Here is a 24,097-nt window from a genome sequence, read left to right on the forward strand (position 1 = left end):
GTAGTCCAGGGAGGTATGTCACAGGTCATTCATACCAACATGGGCAATGACAGAGATGTATTTGTACTTGTTCTGGAGTGACCTGAGTGCTTGTGTTATGTGGATCCTGGCACCCGACAGGCAGCTAACAGTAACCTTCTCCTTGTTCAGCCTAGTGAGTGGGACATCAGTGTGCCTGACTATAGAGTCACCTATTACTAGTGTGTTGGGTATGTTATTTTGCCTTAAGGGCTGTGATTGCATGGCACACTGGTTTTGTGAAGTATTTGCTTCATGGTTAGTGTTGGGGGTGGAGGTTGCTTGGATGTCTGCTTTGAAGGTCTCTGTTGCTTTTGCAGATTTTTATTTAGAGCCACGAGTATGTTTTTGTGTATTTATGTGTGTTTTTTGCCGGTGCTATTTCATAGGTCTATGTGCGACTAGTGGTGTGATACAAGTAATTCCGTTCTCCTCTTGACTGGCTGTTTGAGTCTTGGGTTGAGAGAGCTTAGCCTCCAGTTTGGCTGCATAATTGTATCTCTCGCATGTATTAGTGTTGGTGGTAGGAGGAGCGGGTTGTCTGTGTGCATAAGGCAGTTGTAACATTGCCTCAAAATGCCCAGATTCACCAGTTGGACCAGAGAGTACACCGGAAACTGCCCTTTGGACATGCCTGAATAAGTACAGTGAACTGTTTTACAGATTGGCTGGTAAGATCAAAGAGAGAGCCTTGTCCTTCTCTACAGTATAGGGGTGTCTAGTGCTAAGGTTTATTAGTGCTTGCTATGAGTTTTGAGCAAGTGCCGGGCTGAGAAGTGAATGGTTTGAGTGCTTAAGTTGAAAATTTGTCTAGTTCCAAGGGAAATATTGAAGAGTAGACCTTGTGGATCTCGGAATAATTATACCCTAGCTAAGTGGCGCTGCCCGGTGTGCAAAACCACTCAAATGTGGGTTTTATAGCAGGGAAATTAAAGAGATAGAAATTAGCTCAAAATGACCAATAAACTACTAGTTTCTGAGCTAAAACCACTCCTCCAGGGACAGATAGGCTGTTCATAGCTCTCACAGATGAACAGATAAAATTCCTTCTATCCAAATAAGGTATGGGCAAACACAGAAACTTGTAACACCGCCATGAATTCAGCACTAACTTGAAAACTGGACTATACTAGCTTAGAAAGGTGAGAAAACAAGTATATTTTTCTTTTTTTTTTGTTATTTTCAGAAAATAAAGCAGATGCAATCAAGAAAAACTCTTTAAATACACAAAAATGCTAGCACACTCGACTGTGTAGCCTACAACAGTTAAACAGGTAATTTAAACACAACAATGACTTTGTTAAAGTGCAGGCAGCAAAATATGTACAATATGCAGCTGTAACAAGCTTTTTAAATCACAGAAACTCTAAAAAATCAGCGTTTAGATGAAATTAGCTAAAGGCAGCAAGAAAATGCAGAAAAATTATACTTAATCCCTCCAAAGTTTCTATTTTGTCTCTCTGCTGCTGTAGAACTCTGCAGGGCATCAGGCAGGAGCTTGCTGAGCTGTATACTCATTGTTGTCCAGTCTGCTGATGGTCACACACTGGCACCAGGATAATTTGTGCTACAGATGGCAGCCCAAATTGAATTTTTCATTTTTGTCTTTAGCCTTAAACTATTATTGAGTACTGCCAAGCAGTACACTAATGCACAAGGCAATACACAAAGAAATTATAAGTAAAACTTATAATATTATTGCATTATATTTGGACAGCACAGTGGTGCAGCGGTAGAGATTTTGCCTCACAGCAAGAGGTTCTTAGTTTCAATTCTTGGCTATAGTGCCTTCTGTGTGGAGTCTGCATGTCCACCCTGCATTCATGTAGGTTTTCTCTGGGTACTCCTCTTTCTTCCCAGGTTACAAAGGCATGGATCTGGAGTGTTTCTCCCTGGCCCACTGCTGAAAATTGGTTTTGTTCCAAGTCGGACTTTCTCGGTAAACAAATGTTAAATTAAATAAATAAATAAAATAAAACTAATACAATTAAAGGGTACATATAGCAATGAAAAGAACACTTAAAGCATTAATCTTACAGATTTATCATTTTCACATCTGGTTGCCACATCACAAGTAGAATTTGTGTTGCACACATTAGGCTTCAAGTAATGGCATTTTCTTAGAAAGAGGACTCACAGAAAAATTAAAGTAGCTCATTATTGACATAGTGCATTCAATTACTAATGACATACAAGTTTAAAATAAACATATTACTGCCAGGATAACTAACTGTCAGATATTGATACGTTTTCCAGCATTTATGAGGCATATGTCCACATTCCTCATGTTACTGCTTTTGTATTAACACACTTTACAAACTGTCATATGTCAAATCGTTCATAGCACATATTGTTATTAAAAATGTGTCTAGCTAAATATCCTACAACACATTTGCATCAACAATTCACACACAAGATGTTTCGCATTTATCACACATATTCCAGGATTCAGCAAACGTCCATGCAAGAATAGCTTATTTTTGCACTGAAGGGATCATTCCCATGCAGCATGGCAGCGCATCATACATATTAACTAAGGCGTGCTGCCATGCTGTAATACGGACATGGTTCTGTGTAAAAGCACAGGGGGTGTGTCTGATAGCAGTGATCTTGCAATACACACTCCCCCTCCACTCCATAATTGTCGTACAGCAATGTAAATGTAGTGAGAGTGTCAGCGGACACCATTACCTCCAACCTCACAATTAATCTGGACAAAGCCATGAAAATAAAGGGACAAATAGGGACACATGTGAGATATTGCTCTCACAAACTTATAAAGTTGATAGAATGACAGGCTTCAGACTAGCATGAACTTCCCAAAGGGTATGAAGTGTAAAACTCAAATGCCTGTCATTATACTTTTTAGTGCTTTTCCACTAATCTGCCAGAAAGCCACAATCGTATGAAAAATAGACCAAACATATAAGGCAAAAATCTGGACATTCTGTGAATATCTGTACAGTTGAGCGGTATGGCAGACACCGTTAGTGTCCATGGAGCATAACTCTCAAATGCAAAGCCTGCCATATCATCACTGTTTAAAAAACACAGCCCCCCCACAGATAATTTTGCAGAAAACAATGTGCTTACCCCCACATTACAAAAATAAAACACAGCAATTTAATTTTTTTTCAGTTTGGAATACAATTTAAGCATAGCTGAGCAGGTGCGTGCATCATGCAGCTCTGGTCAGCCTAGCTTACACACCATAAGGAGCTAAATAGGAATATACTTCAAACTGTAGCAATGTGGAAATAGCAAAGTGGTTAGAGCATTTGCTTTACAAGTAGTCATTGGCACTTCGATCATCATTGAAGCCAATTTGCATTTTACATGTGAAAGCACATAGGGGGATGTCAGGGAAAGTAAACAAAATTATGATATGTCAGGAATGATGAATCAATCCCATACAGCTGATAGTTTTTAAAATGAAACATAAGCAATGCTAAGCATTGCACAGCTATGCTTACTGGGTGTAAGCATTGCTTAAATTTGAAAGCTAAGCAATAAGTAGCCCAGCTAAGTGGATTTGCCCATTGGTAAGCAGTGCTGAACCTGCCACTTTAAACACTGCCAACCTTAGCTAAGTAGGTTTGCCCATAGCTTAGCTTAGCTCAGCATATTCAAAACCCTTCAATCATGGAAAAAGGGTGGGAAATTGGCCATATTTAAACCTCACAGGTGGGAACACAACTCATAACTGGTTGTAGCTCCCCACTGTAGGCAGTATGGCAGGTGGTGGAGAGGGCATGCACTTTCGGGTGTGGCATTGGGGCATACAGGAGTCCAAGGTCATGGCAGGACACCTTGTTAAAAACCATGACATGAGACTGCTACAGGACTGGTACCAGGGCTCCCAATACAAAGTGGAGGCCTGGGAAAGTTTCGCCCATGATCTCACCAGTGCCACTGGCATCTCTTGGACTGGTGAGTCGGTCCAGCACCACTATGCGACTTGAAGTGGAGGAAGAGTGAGCTCCTGGAGAAGTGGGTCCAAGAAGCATGGAAGAGGGGTGATGTCCCTCGCATGTGTAAGTATTCATATCAATAACTGTTTACCAAAGTCCAGCCTGTGTATGTGATGAATACATATTCATAAATGTTTCTCTTCCTTCTTTACAGCTCCAGCTGAGCAGACTGTGATCCAGGAAGCCTATGTAAGCAATTTGCAAAGGCTGTGTTGTGAGGCTGGTAACAATCTAGCTTGTAGTATTCATACCAAATAAATCTAAAAGAGTAGAATGTCACCTGGCAGTATTAAAAAATGGGTATGGTTTGTACTGAATAAATCAAACAATATTACAGTAATATTCTCATATAGGTGATATATAAATAAAACTGTCACTGCCTGTCAATAAAATTCAAAACCCTGGACTGGTTGTGTTTACTCTGGTATGGTATGAACTAATGTGTGCATGTTATACATAGCAACCATAGCTCTGAAAGCATTAAACAATTAAGTCTCATCTGACAAAGTTAGTGCCTCTGTAAAACACAAGATTAACGGATATGAAATGTTTCATTCACCAAGATCTGATATCTGAATAGTAATGTTGTGTTAACCACTGTTTTCCACACTGTGCTATGTCAAAAGGTATGTATAGGAATGTATGTATAAGAATGTTGTAATTACAAGGTTAGATTGTACAAGAAAGAGAGAATGAGACAGAAATTATTCAAGGAAGAGACAGCAGTTTCTCTTTTACACCTTCTGATGAAACACAGACTTGTTGTATTTTTAGCAGAAACAGCCATGGTTTGAATCCCGGGAGTGGTAGTAAGCTGTATGCATAATTTCAAATAGGATTTTGTGAATATGTGTAGAAACAGTCAGGTAGTCTCAACATAAATTCCCTCCACAGGTCTTTCAGGTAAGAGAAGGTATAAAATAGCTATAAGAAGGCTGTAGTTATATTGTGTCCAACATCCACAGTCCAAACCCAAGGCTGCAAATGACAACAAGATAGATACATACACCAAGTGGTCTCCCCCAAGAAACATTCAAAAGTGTCATGCTGTCACAGCTACTGGTCCCTGCTGCCAACAACCAGGATGACCAATAGAAATCAAGGCAGAATATGGCAGTAGTGCACACACAAACACACACACACACACACACACACACACACACACACACACACACACACACACACACACACACACATGCACTCACACAGTATGAGTGCACATATGTAACCCTGTCTATGTGAATATGGGTAGAAACAGTCAGGTAGTGTTAACAAAAATTCCCTCCACAGGTCTTTCAGGTAAGAGAAGGTATAAATTATCTATAATATAAATTTTCTAAGAAATAAGAAAGAAGAAAGAAAGAAAGAAAATGGCAAATACGGTTAAATGCAGCCAACCCCCCAGGATTAAATGAATACATACCCACCAAACCTCTTATCAAGACATAATTCATTTTACAAGTAGATGTATAGAAATAATCAACTTTTGAATTACATAGACGCACATAGGTTGGACACAACCTAACAATTATTTTAATAAGTATATTAATTGTTTGCCATTGTTTATTTATTTTGAACTTGTGTACTATACATGTTTACAGTTAGGATAATATTGGTAGTGGATACAGAGGTGTTTCCATCGGTAGCCACATCTTAACTATTACTTGAATTAACTTCAGTATGAAGGAACAGCTTAAAATGATTCTTTCATTTATTTTGTAGAAATGTACTGTACTCATTCATTGGATTAACAGGATGGATAGTAGTATAGGAATGTTATATACATTTGTAAAAGTTTCCCACTGAATTTTAGATTATTTATGAACAACATTTTAATATTGTGTATGTTTTTAATCCATTCATTGTTTATAGCAATTATTTAATTAATTGACAAAAGGGCGGGAATTTTTATTGGTATAAATGTGTATGATACATAGAGTCTATGTTTTGATGAAATCTACGGGCAGTAGATGAAAGCGCTCAACCTGTTTTTATTGTGAACTACTAAATCAGTTGTTTAACCAATTGGAACGTGACGCTTTTTTTATCTTTGAACCATTACATTTTTGTTTCGTTGTTGGAGATTGTTGGGGTTCATAGATGCAGACTTTTGCAAGTATCTCCAGATCATGTAACCCCTAGTAAGGTACCCTGGGTCTGAACACTCTTCTCCTCCTTCTCAGTCTGTGGCAGTTGTCAGCATTATCCTCCTCTACACCCTCAGCCTCTAGCACATACTGATGTATCAAAGCAATAGCAGCCCCTAACATTTTTCCATTTAAAATTCCCCCATGTGTACACCAATGGTGCAGAGTTTGTGGGAATAACCAGACTGTAAGTTGTTTCCATAGTTTATACTGTTGTGCTGCAGGTGCTGCCTATATGGTTGGCTGAGTATGATGCATTCCACCTGCTGGCTATGTAATTTGCTGTTGATTGCTTTTATTTTGCTATTTTCCTTTTTTTTTTTTTTACCTTTCCCATTTCCTCCCCTTTTACGCCCTGAGGCACGCTGTGGAAACCCTGTGCCCAAATGTAAACATTCCTGCTATTTCCATTTTTTTTTGTTTGTTTGTTTTAGACCTAGTACACACTGCGCATACCCATTTAGCTAATATAAACATGAAGAAATGGCCCTGCCCTGGATGCAAACATGCTCCTCATTTCATGGAATAAGTCAATACAGCCTCAGGCACAACTCCTTGCTTAGCTGTCCTTAGCTAAGCTTATCTCTGTGCCATAGGGCTCTAATGTGCTTACAACATGCCTGACATCCCCTTTTCATGTCTGTTGCTCCTCCTAGTTACACGATCATGCTACAGCACCTACACAGTTAGGTGCAGTTTCGCACTTAGAAGATTTTTGTGATTCAGCAAATTTCCCCTCATTTACATACCCCACTGCCTTAGTCCATAGTTACTGCACTAACACAGAGTCTTTCCCTTTGACAACCACTGTTCCCTGGTATTGTTTAGATTTTGCATGCCATAGACTATAATGGCAGAATGCAGATTTCCCTTAAAATTGAGTTTTCATTTTTTTTTTTTGGCACAGTCCCATTTGCACGCCACTGCCCTATGCTTAAAAGGCTGAGATTGGCCAAAAATAAAAATAACTTTGATTTGTATAAAAATGAAGCAGTTTTCCATGCCTATGGCCATTGGCATGCCTAAAGACTATAATACATGCTTTTTTGGGAGCCGTCATGCCATTCTGATATTTGCAGAAAAGTATTCAGTTAGTAACCGAATACATTTCTGCAACTAACATCGTTTTTGCACGGATACCTGCCTGCTTGCTGAATCGCTAATTCACCTCATTTGCATAGTTTTCACCAACAAATGAGGTAATTAGCATTCTGAAGTAATGCCTGTGCAGGAAAAGTATAGGCAAGCTTGTGCACATCAGATCAGTTGTTTGCTGGATCGCTCGACGGCCATATTCCATGCAGGAACACTGTTCCGGCATAGAAGTTTGAGCTTCCTGAATCCCAGGGTAACTCTTTCACATTTGATTACTTTTACTCTTTTTTTCCATAGAGTAGTGGACATGATCACGTCTGTGTGAAGCTAACTATGCTAATGTGGTCTAAGGCAAAAACTCACCAGATTTTGCTATGAGCCATGAACTGCAATTTAACATCAGTTAGTATTGCTGCTCAGTGCCAGGCATTGCACAATTTCTGAGGTTTCAGGCAGATAACTCAGAAGGGGGTAGAGAGACAGAGACAGACGGTGGGACAGGGAGGCAGAGAGTAAGTAGATTTTCACAGAAGCAGGATAATTGTGGCTCAGTACAATATGCAGGCAACTGCTACACATGAAATAGTCTTATAAAACAATCAATAACAGTTTGACATGGTGCTGGTCTAGAAGCCTTGACAATAAGCAAACTTCAGTCTGTAGATCTGACTATTATCTGAACATACTGCAAAATAACTCCTACTTCACAAAGTTAAAAGCACACAGTAGAAGAGACATTAGCAACTTACTGAAGCAAGGGAATATGTGGCCATTAGGCTTTATCACTGTTATGTCAACAGTAAAATGCCATAAGATGAAAATTACATCCATCAGCTTAATAACAGTGAAACAGTAAGAAGCAATGAAACAGATGGAGTGAGGAGTAAGAGAGAGATGGACAGAGTCATAGAAAGTTTATGGTTTATGAGACACTCAGGACCATCTTTTTGATGTGTTACTCTTAGGTGTTTCTTCCATTATTAATCTGTCATGCTTTGTGCAATAAAGTGCTTGCTATAGTAGCAAGAAAGGGTAAGAGAGTAGAAATGAGATTACAAGATAAGTAGGATAAGGGTGGTTTATTAAGGATCCACATTGAGGATGTAATGTGTTAGCAAATGCTTTACTGTTGCACTAGTCAAATGCTATATTGTCTAATGTTTTCCTGTCCGATTGTGATGTTATTGTGTTGCTAATATTATAATTATTACTGTAAGTTAATTTGTCCTACTGTCATTCAAACTGTGTGTTTCATTGTTATGTCTTGCACGGGGACCAAAGCAATGCAATTTCATTCACCTCGCACTGTTGTGTATATCTGATCGACAATAAAGTTTACTTTGACTTTAACTTGACTAGATTTTTTCCTATCCTGATAGGCTCATGAAATGTAACTAGAGATAAATACAGACACTCATACTTCAACACGACAGCAATTTAAAATAACATGAAATAATATTTTGGTATACATGTGAAATCAAACCCTTGACACTATGCAAAAGCATCAATCTACATATATGTGAATTATCACAAAATACCACACATGAACTATAAAATCATGGCATCCAACAGTTTAGTAATTACTACAGTAACTGCCTGAAAGTAATGCATTTACTCTGTATTCCTATAGTGCAGCAGGTTTAAGTATTTTTATGAGGGCAACCAGACTAGTGTGAGAGGTGCTAAAAACTCACCAGTTTTTGCCATAGGACATGAAATGCCATTCACCATCACTCAACACTGGTGCATGGTATCCACACAAGCACTGACAACAAAAAGTGAAGGCTTTTAAATGGGCTATTTCTGGCCATGTATGTTGAGTTTGATTCTGTTTTAAGACCAGATTAAATGTGTGAAAAAAGGGTTTGATAGGCAGTGATGAAAAAAGAGATAAGCAGAGGGGTGGACACAGGGGAAAATACAGGACATTGCAGGATAGTGGTGGGAGAGCACCATAGCTATCCACTTCTTTATAACATACATGAAAAATGGTTCACAGAATTTGATGAATTTGGAGACTTACCACAACAGGGATGGGTAATAACAACAGAATAATGTTGTATAGCCAATTGGACCAAATCATGTGTATCAAGAAAACATGTAGTTGAAGTAGAGAGCTTTCTATAGGGTGCATTGTTTGTGGGACAGGAGTGTGGGTATGTGCTTAAGTACAGGTTTGTCAGGCAGGTGGGGCAAGTTAGGTAGCAAGAGTAGATACACAGAACATACAAGATAGACAGGAACAGAAATAACAAGAAAAGGTTGGGTCACCATGATTAGGGATAGGTAGGGGACAATAGAGATGCATCTACATCCAGCTTGGGTGTATTGAGAATCTAGTCCACACCCTCAGAACTGTCATCAGTGTGTCAGTTTCCTGGGTCAGTGCTGGATGTGACATTGATTTGACAATCTTACAAAGGACATTTTCAACTCTGACAATTTGGGCACTGAGGACCTTCTCTGTTATTTCCTCCACTAGTCTTGTCAGCTCCTGATGGATGACAAAATTATCACCTCCACAAGTAACTGAAGGTTACCAATGCACCAGCAGCCAGGACAGAGCTACCTGATGCAGGTGGAGCTATTAGGGGAGGAATTGTGGAGGCAACACTGACAGGTTGAGACCCTAATGTGCTGGATGTCTGTGCTGCCTGTGGTGGTGCCGTTGTCACCTGTAGAGGTATGGCTGGTGGAACACCAATGGTCAATCCAAACCCCTTTTGCTGATGGCCATTTTGGTTTTAGCAGCAATAAAACCTCCAAAAAAAAAAAACTGAGAGAGAGAGAGAGAGAGAGCTAGGGTTGGTGAAGAAAAGAGATAATAAGATCAATGGCAAATCACAATATGGCTTACATTATTTTAATAAATATACAGATGTAATACATAAATACATTCATCTTTGACACATCCAGATATGATGTGACTGCATTAACGTGTTATGCAGTTTTATAAAATAAATCAATCTCACTGATATGTAAGAAATGAAAACATTTATTTGACTATGCCATACTATAAATATGCTTTCCTAGTTAATAATTCCAGTTACCAGCACTGAACTGTTAATGTCAGTATGTATTGTAGTTAATATTTTGGAAATACTATCCAGCAAAAAAAGCTTATGTTTGCTTCTGGGAATTGAACCCATGCACAACTAAGTTGGTGTATTCACTGCCTAATGGAACCAGCAAGAGCTATGGGAGAAGGCATGTGTGCTTGATATAAAAGTATATATGCCTGGTCAAAATGATAAGGACTGATGAAATAATAGTGATCATTTGGCTTGCATTTTAACAGATGCATGCTTACCACATGATTTTCTGAAATGTGATAGACTCTCATGATACACCTCAGTGTTCTATGCTATCTGTTCTATAGCTGTACAGTGCATAACAATAAAAAGTATATGAAAGCATAATGAATAAATAGCTGTATTGGCTGGCTAATCCATACTATATCATTGACTGGTAATGGGTCACTATAATTACTTAATGTGGTGTTGTTTGTTGTATTAAATTCCTCCTCCCATCAGCTCAAGAGATGCTGTTTGTGCATCTTCTTGCCACTGTAATGGTGATGACATGACATTGTTCACCAGTGCATGGAATGCCGGTTTCACTAAAGACAGACTTTTCCAAGTTATTCCAAACCTCGGCCTTATACTGAGACCCAGTATATTCTTCCTGCAGCAGCCTACAGCTGTAGCACTTGATAAGAAATTAGAGAGTATATTTCTTGAAAGAGGATGCCCCCAGAGCTAATTCACTTTATTCAATGTATTAGTAAAGATATTTGGCTGACTGGGAAGAAAAGGATATGCCCCTATTAGGACAAGGTCAAGGGTAAGTGAGTGAGAACATTATCTATGAAAATATTCTCCCATAGATTAATTTTAATAGCGCATTCATTATTGAATATAATGTTTGTGCCAATAAAATTAAAAGCATTATTAAGAAAAACTAGACTATTACAAACACTTTCCCAATGCATAAAGACGTTTTGGGTGGCAAATCTACATTTATATTTAAAATTGCCATCAATTTTAAACAATATATGCAGTTTTGTAATAGAAGGTTCGGTAACACTTCTGTAAGGTATGGGACCACGGTTCCCAATTAGTTGAGCAAATGTCTGAAATGTCAAATGCCGCTTTATCGACAGCTGATTGTCGAAAAGGCCAAATCCCGAAGACATGGAATAGCGATTTTTTTTCCTAGGGAAAAAAAAATCACTGGGACATTTTTGGGACTTTGCAGTTACATCCACTGTGGTGCAATCTCAGAGTTGGTATATTTAAGTGGGGGGGGGGGTAAAGCCCCCCCTCTTTATTTTGTGTTTGTTCTTTTGTTTTGTTTTTTTTTTTTTTTGTGGACTAGTGATTTTTTTCCTTAGGAAAAAAATTGCTGTTCCATTTGTTCAGGATTTGGATGTTTCGACATTTAGGTGTCGATAAAGTGGCATTCAACATTTTGAAACTTCATTTATTTAATAGGGAAGCAGGGCCACCAAATGCAGTACTTGTAAACAATGTTATTACATTTTGCCCAGCAAGCAGATTACCCTAAATAATGGAATTAATAGTATTATTAGACTGAAGAAGGGAAATTTTAGAACCAGTAGATTCATTTACATTTCGCTTTGTTCCCAGTATTCTAATTTTTACATATGGAAAACTGAATGCACACTCATTAAAAGGATTTACAAACACCTTTATGACATCAAGGTGAAGAATAACAAAATGCATTATGTAGACACGAATTGTACGGACAAAATGATTTTAAATTTGCTATCTTGGAAAAAGTTAATACACAGCCAATGGGGGGGGGGTCTGCTATTTAAGGTTGGAATACAAAGAACTCATTTGACAATTGAGGTTAAATGCCATCCCACCCCCAGGCTTGAATGAGATGGTCTCTATTGCAGCAGTTTTAAAAATGTGGTCATTAAAATTATAATAGATGGATTTTATCTCTTTAACACTGTTTTATTTAAAGACAGTACACTTCATTTATGGATTCTATTTTTTAATTTTTTTATTGTCCATGCTTTTAGTAATATTCTTTACATTTGTAAGCCTAAATGGTCTTTTATATTGTTTATAGAGATTTATAACTATTTATGTATGTAATATTATGGATTATACAAAGGAGAATGGGGAGTTTTTCAATAAACTAACCCCCCTTTTTTATTCCATAATCTTTATTCTATAACCTTCATATGTATTACTGTCCCTTTGAGGAAAAGTATTTTAAAGAGGTTACTAGGTAAACATTTAGATTCTAAGGAAGTTCTGGTCCCATGGAAGGAAAGTGCTTAATCTGCTTTATGTATTCAAGCAGTTTTTATAAACAGAGCCTCATACTTATTTGGATTCAGAGGTTTTGTAAGTGTTTGAGGAGCTATGTGTCTTACTTTGGTGGTTGGAGGTGACGCTGTGTATTTTCTGCTTGAATGGTATTGATTTTGGTTGTTGTGTTCTGGTTGTCGTTCTTTTGCCCAGCTGGTTTCCTGATTTCAAACCCTGCGTTACCTGCCCTCTTTCTCTAAACTTATTGCAGTTACACATTCTGACACAGAGATAGAAATCTGACAGGTGCATTTTGTTAGGTTCATAGGTAGGAACTAGTCATTTATAAGCCTAGCCGGAATGTGTTAGCTTTCTCCACCCCCTTAGATTAGTTCCCTATGCCTCTGTCCAGCAGAGCCATTGAAATGATCTCCGGGGTAAACTTTCAGTTTCCCATCCACTCGTCAAGGTTTCTCTTGAAGGGGGTTAGCGAGGAGCTCTGCCTAATGTAGATTGGGATTTTGTTCCAGAGCATGGGAAGTCTCTAGGATAGGAATCTATCCCTCCAACATGTCCTATTTATTTTTGTGGTGAGGTTTACATCCCTAGAGCGTGTGGCTCGAGGGGATATGGTTTTCTTTAGGTGGAGCATGTCCATCAATTCTGGGTTGACATGGCCTTGTATGTCAGGCAGAGATCATCTCTGAGTAGGCGGTATGCAACTGAGTATAGCTGGAGTATGTGGTAGTTTGTGGGTACTTTGTTTTTTCCAAAGAGAATGACTATGCGCTTTTTGGCATTTAGCTTGAGACCATGGTTTTCACACCAGGTATCTGTCTCAGTGAGATCCTTTTGGAGGATGTCTGTGTCCATCAGAGAGTCAATTATCACCCCTAGTTTGCAGTCATCTGTGAACTTGGCCAGCCATAGTCCTTCTGTGCTTGCCTGTACTTTTGAGAAGTATATGCCGAAAAAGAGGGGTCCTAGGACTGAGCCCTGGGGAATGCCACTTGTAACCGGTTTAGAGTCAGACCTAGCTTCTACAACTCTTATCATGTGGGTTCTGTCTGTGAGCCAGTTGGCAACCCATCTTGTGACGTAAGGGTTTATGTTCAGGCTGGTGAGCTTGTTTATAATACCTGAACGGGGAATGGTGGGGAAGACCTTTGCAAGGTCTAGGTAGGCTGTGGGGACCACCTTTCACTCGATTATAGCCTAGGTAACTGTCTCAAAGAAGTCCACAAGGTTTAGGAGGCATGATCTGCCCTTAAAAAAGCCGAATTGGGTAGGGTCCAGTGTTTGGAGGTTCCCAATGTCTCTGTTTATGAGATCCGTGATGATGCGCTCCATAGTCTTGCAGACCAAGCTAGTCAGGCTTATACGGCTAAAGTTCTTGGGGTCTGTATAGTTGTGGCTCCACCTTTGCGGAGTGGAATAACTATTGATGTGCGCCACTCTATGGGCATGTAGCCTGTGGAGAGGCTGAATTTGAACAGTGTGTTTAGGTGAGGGGTTAATTCATCTTTGAGCTCATGTAGGACGCAGCCTGGGACACCGTCCATTCCCATTGATGCTGTGTTTTTGGCTTTGGGAGAGGGCTGTTTTAACCTGAGTGTCTGTGATTTTGAGGACACTACATTCTTCTGGTATGGTTATGGGCCCTTTTGGGGGTGAGAGGGGGGTGATGTTTGCACTGAACCTGTCTGCTAGGATGCTGGCGATATCGCTCAGTTCAGTGTATTTTGTGCCATTCTGCACTAACTCTGAGCAGATCTGAGAATTGCCACTCAAATTTTTGACATAACTAAAGAATGCCTTGTGGTTATCTTTGGAGTCCTTGGCAATTTTTCTTTAGAAGCAAGCCTTGGTTTATTTTATAAGGGATCGTAGTTTCCTGCTGATACTGATCAGGGATGTCTTCTCTTCTTGGGATTTTACTCTTTTCTGTATTAGTTTCCTCCTTCTATTGTATAGCCTGTTTATGGCAGGGGTCCACCAGACTGGTTTCCTTTTCTTGGAGGAGAGACATTTGGTTTTGCTTGGGATAGCATGATCCATGCATTCTTGTAGGTGCCCGTAGAGTGCATTAGTATAGGATTTTGCAGCTTGGACAGCATTATCCTTTGGCATGGGGGCTTTGAAACTTTCCACCTTGGTCTTAAATAACGTGACATTTGCTTTTGAAAAGTTTTTCACTGTGGTTTCTTTGACCAAAGGTGGGGGCGGAATGTGGATATCCAGAGTGATTAGTTTATGGTCAGATCTAACCAGCAAGGTGTTGACCTCTGGTGTGGAATACCGGTTGCCCATGTTGGTGATGACTGAGTCCATATGTTGTCACCTCTGGTGTTGGTGTTGACCAGTTGATCCAGGGCATTTGAGTCTATAAATTCTAGGAAATGTTGGGAAAGGGAGTTAGTACTTGAGTAGTTCTTCCAGTTATAGTTTGGGTAATTGAAATCATCCAATATTAGAGTGTTTGGTAGGACCTTTATGTTTCCCAGTGTTTCCAGAAATGTAGAATGAGGGTCCTGGGACATGATGGGTGATCTGTAGCAAGCTACAATTTGAATTGCAGTTTTTCTCATTGTTAATTGCACGTGGATGATCTGTGAAGCACCATGCTGTGCCACTAACCTGGAAGTGTGGGTATCCTTGATGAATATGGATACTCCCCAACCTTTTGTATTTCGGTCCGGGTTTTATGGCTGAAATGTATGGCATGAGTTGTAGCCTGGTAGTGCTGGGGTGCTCTCTGGAGCCTTAAACCAGGTTTCTGTTACTGCACATATATCGATGTTCTCCATACTAAGGAGTGCCTCGAGTGCGTGCATTTTGAGGTTTAGACTTCTGGCATTGAGTAGCATTACCCTCAGTTTTTTGTTACTTGTGCTATTTATGGTGGTGGGTTTGTCTTTTGAGCATTGCCTAAAAAGGCACTATAGGGGTGGCAAGAGCCTTGGCCATTATTCGAAAGCCTAAGGGTGACAGGTGCAAGCCATCTCTAGCAAAGCAGCATGGCTTGTCGAGCATGTCATTCCAGGCTGACAGACACTGGATCCCCTTTGAATGACACCAGAAGCCTAGCCAATTGTTGAAATTGATAATTATTTTCTTTATACCATGGTATCATTCTTGGTGAGGCAGGATGCTACTCAGGGTCAGAGTCATACAAGCCTGGGTTACGTGATCAGAGAGCTCCTCCACATCTCTTTTCATGTAGTCCAGGGAGGTATGGCTCAGGTCATTCATACCAACATGGGCAATGACAGAGTCGTATTTGTACTTGTTCTGGAGTGACCTGAGTGCTTGTGTTATGTGACAGATCCTGGCACCTGACAGGCAGCTAACAGTAACCTTCTCCTTGTTCAGCCTAGTGAGTGGGACATCAGTGTGCCTGACTATAGAGTCACCTATTACTAGTGTGTTGGGTATGTTATTTTGCCTTAAGGGCTGTGATTACATGGCACACTGGTTTTGTGAAGTATTTGCTTCATGGTTTGTGTTGGGGGTGGAGGTTGCTTGGATGTCTGCTTTGAAGGTCTCTGTTGCTTTTGCAGATTTTTATTAAGAGCCATGAGTACATTTTTGTGTATTTATGTGTGTTTTTTGCCGGTGCTGTTTCATAGGTCTATGTGCGACTAGTGGTGTGATGCAAGTAATTCCCTTCTCCAATTGATTGGCTGGTTGAGTCTTGGGTTGAGAGAGCTTAGCCTCCAGTTTGGCTGCATAATTGTATCTCTCACATGTGTTAGTGTTGGTGGTAGGAGGAGCGGGTTGTCTGTGTGCATAAGGCAGTTGTAACATTGCCTCAAAATGCCCAGATTCACCAGTTGGACCAGAGAGTACACCTGAAACTGCTCTTTGGACATGCCTGAATAGGTACAGTGAACTGTTTTACAGATTGGCTGGTAAGATCGAATAGAGAGCCTTGTCCTTCTCTACAGTATAGGGGTGTCTAGTGCTATGGTTTATTAGTGCTTGCTATGAGTTTTGAGCAAGTGCAGGGCTGAGAAGTGAATGGTTTGAGTGCTTAAGTTGAAAGTTTGTCTAGTTCCAAGGGAAATATTGAAGAGTAGACCTTGTGGATCCGGGAACAATTATACCCTAGCTAAGTGGCGCTGCCTGGCATGCAAAACCACGCAAATGTGGGTTTTATAGCAGGGAAATGAAAGAGATATAAATTAGCCCAAAATGACCAATAAACTACTAATTTCGGAGCTGAAACCACTCCTCCAGGGACAGATACGCTGCTCATAGCTCTCACAGATGAACAGAGAAATTTCCTTCTATCCAAATAAGGTATGGGCAAACACAGAAACTTGTAACACACCCCTGAATTCAGCACTAACCTGAAAACTGGACTATACTAGTTTAGAAAGGCATGAAATCAAATATATATATATATATTTTTTTCAGAAAATAAAGCAGTTACAATCAAAAAACACTATAAATGCACAGAAATGGCTATCACAATTGAGTGTGTAGCCTACATCAGTTAAACAGGTAACTTAAACACAAAAAATACTTTGTTAAAGTGCAGGCAGTAAAATAAGTACGATATGTAGCTGAAACAAGCTTTTTAAATCACAGAAACTCTAAAAAAATCATCATTTTAGGCTGAATTAGCTAAAGGCAGCAAGAAAATGCAGACAAATGATACTTAATCACTCCAAAGTCTCTCTTTTGTCTCTCTGCTGCTGTAGAACTCTGCAAGGCACCAGGCAGGAGCTTGCTGAGCTGTATTCAGGCATAAAAACCTCGCAAATGTGGGTTTTATAGCAGGGAAATGAAATAGATGGAAATTAGCCCCAAATGGCCAATAAACTACTAATTTCTGGGCTGAAACCACTTTTCCAGGGACAGATAGGCTGCTCATAGCTCCCCTCTCTCACAGGTGAACAGAAAATCTTCCTTCTATCCAAATAAGTTATGGGCAAACACAGAAACTTGTAACACAGCCCTGAATTCAGCACTAACCTGAAAACTGGACTATACTAGTTTAGAAAGGTGGGAAAACAAGTATATATATATATATATATATATATATATATATATATATATATATTGTTTTTTTTTTCAGAAAATAAAGCAGATGCAATCGAAAAAACAATTTAAATGCACATAAATGGCTATCACATTTGACTGTGCAGCCCACAACAGTTAGACAGGTAATTTAAACACAAAAATGACTTTGTTAAAGTGCAGGCACTAAATTAACACAATATGTAGCTGAAACAAGCATTTTAAATCACAGAAACTCTAAAAAATTGGTGTTTTAGGCAGAATTAGCTAAAGGCAGCAAGAAAATGTAGAAAAATGATAATCACTCCAACGTCTCTTTTGTCTCTCTGCTGCTATAGAACTCTGCAGGGCACTAGGCAGGAGTTTGCTGAGCTGTATATAAGTGCAAAAACCTCACAAATGTGGGTTTTATAGCAGGGAAATGAGATAGAATTAAGCCAGAAATGGCAAATAAACTACTAATTTCTGGGCTGAAACCACTCCTCCAGGGACAGATAGGCTGCTCATAGCTCCCCTCTCTCACAGGTGAACTGAGAAACTTCCTTCTATCCAAATAAGGTATGAGAAAACACAGAAACCTGTACACAGCATTGAATAGAGCACTAACCTGAAAACTGGACTATACTAGTTTAGAAAGGCGGGAAAACAAGTATTTTTTTTTCAGAAAATAAAGCAGATACAGTCAAAAAACACTTTAAATGCACATAAATGGCTATCGCACTTGAGTGTGTAGCCTACAACAGTTAAACAGGTAATTTAAACACAAAAATGACTTTGTTAAAGTGCAGGCAGTAAAATAAGCATAATATGTAGCTGAAACAAGCTTTTTAAATAACAGAAACTCTAAAAAATTGGCGTTTTAGGTGGAATTAGCTAAAAGCAGCAAGAAAATGTAGAAAAATTATACTTAATCACTCCAAAGTCTCTCTTTTGTCTCTCTGCTGCTGTAGCACTCTGCAGGGCAACAGGCAGGAGTTTGCTGAGCTGTATACAAGTGCAAAAACCTCGCAAATGCGGATTTTGTAGCAGGGAAATGAAAGAGATAGAAATTAGCCCAAAATGGCTAATAAACTACTAATTTCTGGGCTGAAACCACTCTTCCAGGGACAGATAGGCTGCTCAGAGCTCCCCTCTCTCACAGGTAAACATAGAAACTTCCTTCTATCCAAATAAGGTATGGGCAAACACAGAAACTTGTAACACAGACCTGAATTCAGCACTAACCTGAAAACTGGACTATACTAGCTTAGAAAGGCGGGAAAACAAGTATATATTTTTTTTCAGAAAATAAACAGATACAATCAAAAAAACACTTTAAATGCACAGAAATGGCTATCATACTTAAGTGTGTAGCATACAACAGTTAAACAGGTAATTTAAATGCAAAAATGACTTTGGCAAAGTGCAGGCAGTAAAATAAGTACAATATGTAGCTGAAATAAGCTTTTTAAATCATAGAAACTCTAAAAAATTGGTGTTTTAGGCGGAATTAACTAAAGACAGCAAGGAAATGCAGAAAAATGATACTTAATCACTCCAAAGTCTCTTTTTTGTCTCTCTGCTACTGTAGAACTCTGCAGGGCACCAGGCAAGAGCTTGCTGAGCTGTATACAGGTGCAAAAACCTCACAAATGCGGGTTTTATAGCAGGGAAATGAAAGACATAGAAGTCAGTCCAAAATGGCCAATAAACTACTAATGTCTGGGCTGAAATTACTCCTCCAAGGACAGATAGGCTGCTCAAAGCTCCCCTCTCTCACAGGTGAACAGAGAAACTTCCATCTATCCAAGTAAGGTATGGGCAAACACAGAAACTTGTAACACCGCCATGAATTCAGCACTAACTTGACAACTGGACTATACTAGCTTAAAAAGGTGAGAAAACAAGTATCATTTTTCATTTTTTTTTTGTTATTTTCAGAAAATAAAGCAGATACAATCAAAAAAATACTTTAAATGCACAAAATCGCTATCACACTTGAGTGTGTAGCCTACAACAGTTAAACAGGTAATTTAAACACAAGAATGACTTTGTTAAAGTGCAGGCAGTAAAATATGTACAATATGCAGATGTAACAAGCTTTTTAAATCACAGAAACTCTAAAAAATCAGTGTTTTAGGTGGAATTAGCTAAAGGCAGCAAGAAAATGCAGAAAATGATACTTAATCACTCTAAAGTATCTCTTTTGTATCTCTGCTGCTGTAGAACCCTGCAGAGCACCAGGCAGGAGCTTGCTGAGCTGTATACTCATTATTGTCCAGTCTGCTGATGGTCACACACTGGCACCAGGATAATATGTGCTACAGATGGCAGCCCAAATTGATTTTTTCATTTTTGTCTTTAGCCTTAAACTATTATTGGGTACTGCTAAGCAGTACACGAATGCACAAGGCAATATACAAAGAAATTATACGTAAAACTTATAATATTATTGTATTATATTTGGACAGCACAGTGGTGCAGCAGTAGAGATTTTGCCTCACAGCAAGATGTTCTTAGTTTCAATTCTTGGCTATAGTGCCTTCTGTGTGTAATCTGGATGTCCACCCTGCATTCATGTAGGTTTTCTCTGGGTACTCCAGTTTCCTCCCAGGTTATAAAGGCATGGATCTGGAGTGTTTCTCCCTGGGCCATTGCTAAAAATTGGTTTTGTTCCAAGTCGGACTTTCCCGGTAAACAAACGTTAAATAAAATAAGTAAATAAAATAAAACTAATACAATTAAAGGGTATATATAGCAATGAAAAGAGCACTTAAAGCATTAATCTTACAGATTTATCATTTTCACATCTGGTTGCCACATCACGAGTAGAATTTGAGTTACACACATCAGGCTTCAAGTAATGGCATCTTCTTACAAAGAGGACACAGAAAAATTAAAGTAGCTCATTACTGACATAGTATATTCAATTACTAATGACATACAAGTTTAAAATAAACATATTACTGCCAGGATAACTAACTGTCAGATATGGATACGTTTTCCAGCATTTATGATGCATATGTCCACATTCCTCATGTTACTGCTTTAATATTAACACACTTTACAAACTGCCATATGTCAAATCGTTCATAGCACATATTGTTATTAAAAATGTGTCTAGTTGAATATCCTACAACACATTTGTATCAACAATTCACACACAAGATTTTTCACATTTATCACACATATTCCAGGATTCAGCAAACTTCCATGCAAGAATAGCTTATTTTTGCACTGAAGGGATTATTCCCATACAGCATGGCAGCACATCATGCATATTCATGAAGGCATGCTGCCATGCTGTAATACGGACACGGTTCTGTCTACAAGCACAGGGGGTGTGTCTGATAGCAGTGGTCTCACAATACACACTCCCCCTGCACTCCATGATTGTCGTACAGCAATGTAAATGTAGAGAGAGTATCAGCGGACACCATTACCTCCAACCTCACAATAAATCTGGACAAAGCCATGAAAATAAAGGGACAAATAGGGACAAATGTGAGATATTGCTCTCACAAACTTATAAAGTTGATAGAATGACAGGCTTCACACTAGCATGAACTTCCCAAAGGGTATGAAGTGTAAATCTCAAATGTCTGTCATTATCTACTTACTGCAGTCTTTAATGCTTTGCCACTAATCTGCCAGAAAGCCACAATCATATGAAAAATGGACCAAGCATATAAGGCAAAAATCTGGACATTCTGTGAATATCTGTACAGTTGAGAGGTATGGCAGACACTGTTAGTGTCCATGGAGCATACCTCTCAAATGCAAAGCCTGCCATGTCATCACTGTTTAAAAAGCACAGCCCCCCACAGATAAGTTTGCAGAAAACAATGTGCTTATCCCACATTACAAAAATAAAACACAACAGTTTAATTTTTTTTCAGTTTGGAATAAAATTTAAGCATAGCTGAGTGGGTGCGTGCATCACACAGCTCTGGTCAGCCTAACTTACGCACCATAAGGAGCTAAATAGGAATATACTTCAAACTGTAGCAATGTGGAAATAGCAAAGTGGTTAGAGCATTTGCTTTACAAGTAGTCGTTGCCACTTCGATCACCACTGAAGCCAATTTGCATTTTACATGTGAAAGCAGTACATAATTTATTTTTTTTTTAATAATTAGGTAGTAAATAATATATATTTGTTAACCAGAGTAGTGTAGTAGGTCCAGATGTGAGGTGTCAGTATAACAAAAGTTGTGAAATCCCCATATAAACACAAGTGCCCCATACAGTATAGTCTTACAAGAATAAGTGTAATGAAAGCACATAGGGGGATGTCAGGGAAGGTAAACAAAATTATGATATGTCAGGAATGATGAATCAATCCCATATAGCTGATAGTTTTTAAAATTAAACATAAGCAATGCTAAGCATTGCACAACTATGCTTACTGGGTGTAAGCATTGCTTAAATATGAAAGCTAAGCAATAAGTAGCCCAGCTAAGTGGATTTGCCCATTGGTAAGCAGTGCTGAACCTGCCACTTTAAACACTGCCAACCTTAGCTAAGCAGGTTTGCCCGTAGCTTAGTTTAGCTCAGCATATTCAAAACCCTCCAATCACGGAAAAAGGCTGGGAAATTGGCCATATTTAAACCTTGCAGGTGGAAACACAACTCACAACTGGTTGTAGCTCCCCACTGTTGGCAGTATGGCAGGTGCTGGAGAAGGCATGCGCTTGGCCATATTTAAACCTTGCAGGCGGGAATGCAGCTCATAACCAGTTGAAGCTCCCCACTGTAGGCAGTATGGCAGGTGTTGGAGAGGGCATGCTCTTCCGGGTGTGACGCTGGGGCATACAGGAGTCCAAGGTCATGGCAGGACACCTTGTTAAAAACCATGACATGCGACTGCTACAGGACCAGTACCAGGGCTCCCAATACAAAGCGGAGGCCTGGGAAAGTCTCGCCCATGATCTCACTAGTGCCACTGGCATCCCTTGGACTGGTGAGTAGGTCCGGCACCACTATGCTGACTTGAAGTGGAGGAAGAGGGAGCTCTTGGACAAGTGGGTCCAAGAAGCACGGAAGAGGGGTGAAATCCCTGGCATGTGTAAGTATTCATATCAATAACTGTTTACCAAAGTCCAGCCTGTGTATGTGATGAATAGGTATACATAAATGTTTCTCTACCTTCTTTACAGCTCCAGCTGAGCAGACTGCAATCCAGGAAGCCCATGCAAGCAATTTGCAAAGGCTGTGTTGCGAGGCTGGTAACAATCTAGCTTGTAGTATTCATACCAAATAAATCTAAAAGAGTAGAATGTCACCTGGCAGTATTAAAATGGGTATGGTTTGTACTGAATAGACCAGACAATATTACAGTAATAGTCTCATATAGGTGATATATAAATAAAACTGTAACTGCCTGTCAATAAAATTCAAAACCCTGGACTGGTTGTGTTTACTCTGGTATGGTATGAACTGAAATGTGTGCAGGTTATACATAGCAACTCTAGCTCTGAAAACATTAAACAATTAAGTCTCATCTGACAAAGTTAGTGCCTCTGTAAAACACAAGATTAACGAATATGAAATTTTTCATGCACCAAGATCTGATATCTGAATAGTAATGTTGTGTTAACCACTGTTTTCCACACTGTGCTATGTCAAAAGGTATGTATAGGAATGTATGTATAAGAATGTTGTAATTACAAGGTTAGATTGTACAACAAAGAGAGAATGAGACAGAAATTATTCAAGGAAGAGACAACAGTTTATCTTTTACGCCTTCTGATGAAACACAAACTTGTTGTATTTTTAGCAGAAACAGCCACGGTTTGAATCCCGGGAGTGGTAGTAAGCTGTATGCATAATTTCACATAGGATTTTGTGAATATGTGTAGAAACAGTCAGGTAGTGTCTATATAAATTCCCTCCACATGTCTTTCAGGTAAGAGAAGGTATAAAATAGCTATAAGAAGGCTGTAGTTATATTGTGTCCAACATCCACAGTCCAAACCCAAGGCTGCAAATGACAGCAAGATAGATAAACATACACCAAGTGGTCTCCCCCAAGAAATGTTCAAAAGTGTCATGCTGTCACAGCTACTGGTCCCTGCTGCCAACAACCAGGATGACCAATAGAAATCAAGGCAGAGTATGGCAGTAGTGCACACACACACACACACACACACACACACACACACACACACACACACACACACACACACACACACACACACTAAATCAAGGCAGAGTATGGCAGTAGCTCACACACACACACACACACACACACACACACACACACACACACACACACACACACACACAGCATGAGTGTACATATATAACTCTGTCTATGTGAATATGGGTAGAAACAGTCAGGTAGTGTTAACAAAAATTCCCTCCACAGGTCTTTCAGGTAAGAGAAGGTATAAATTAGCTATAAGAAGGCTGTAGTTATACTCTGTCCAACACCCACAGTCCAACTCCAATGCTGCAAATTACAGCAAGATAAGTATATACACCAAGTGGTCTCCACCAAGAAATGTTCAAAAGTGTCATGCTGTCACAGCTACTGGTCCCTGCTGCCAACAACCAGGGTGGCCGATAGACA

This window comes from Protopterus annectens, chromosome 1.part2 (assembly GCF_019279795.1).
Source record: "Protopterus annectens isolate FY-2018-M chromosome 1.part2, PAN1.0, whole genome shotgun sequence".
Lineage (NCBI taxonomy): Eukaryota > Metazoa > Chordata > Ceratodontiformes > Protopteridae > Protopterus > Protopterus annectens.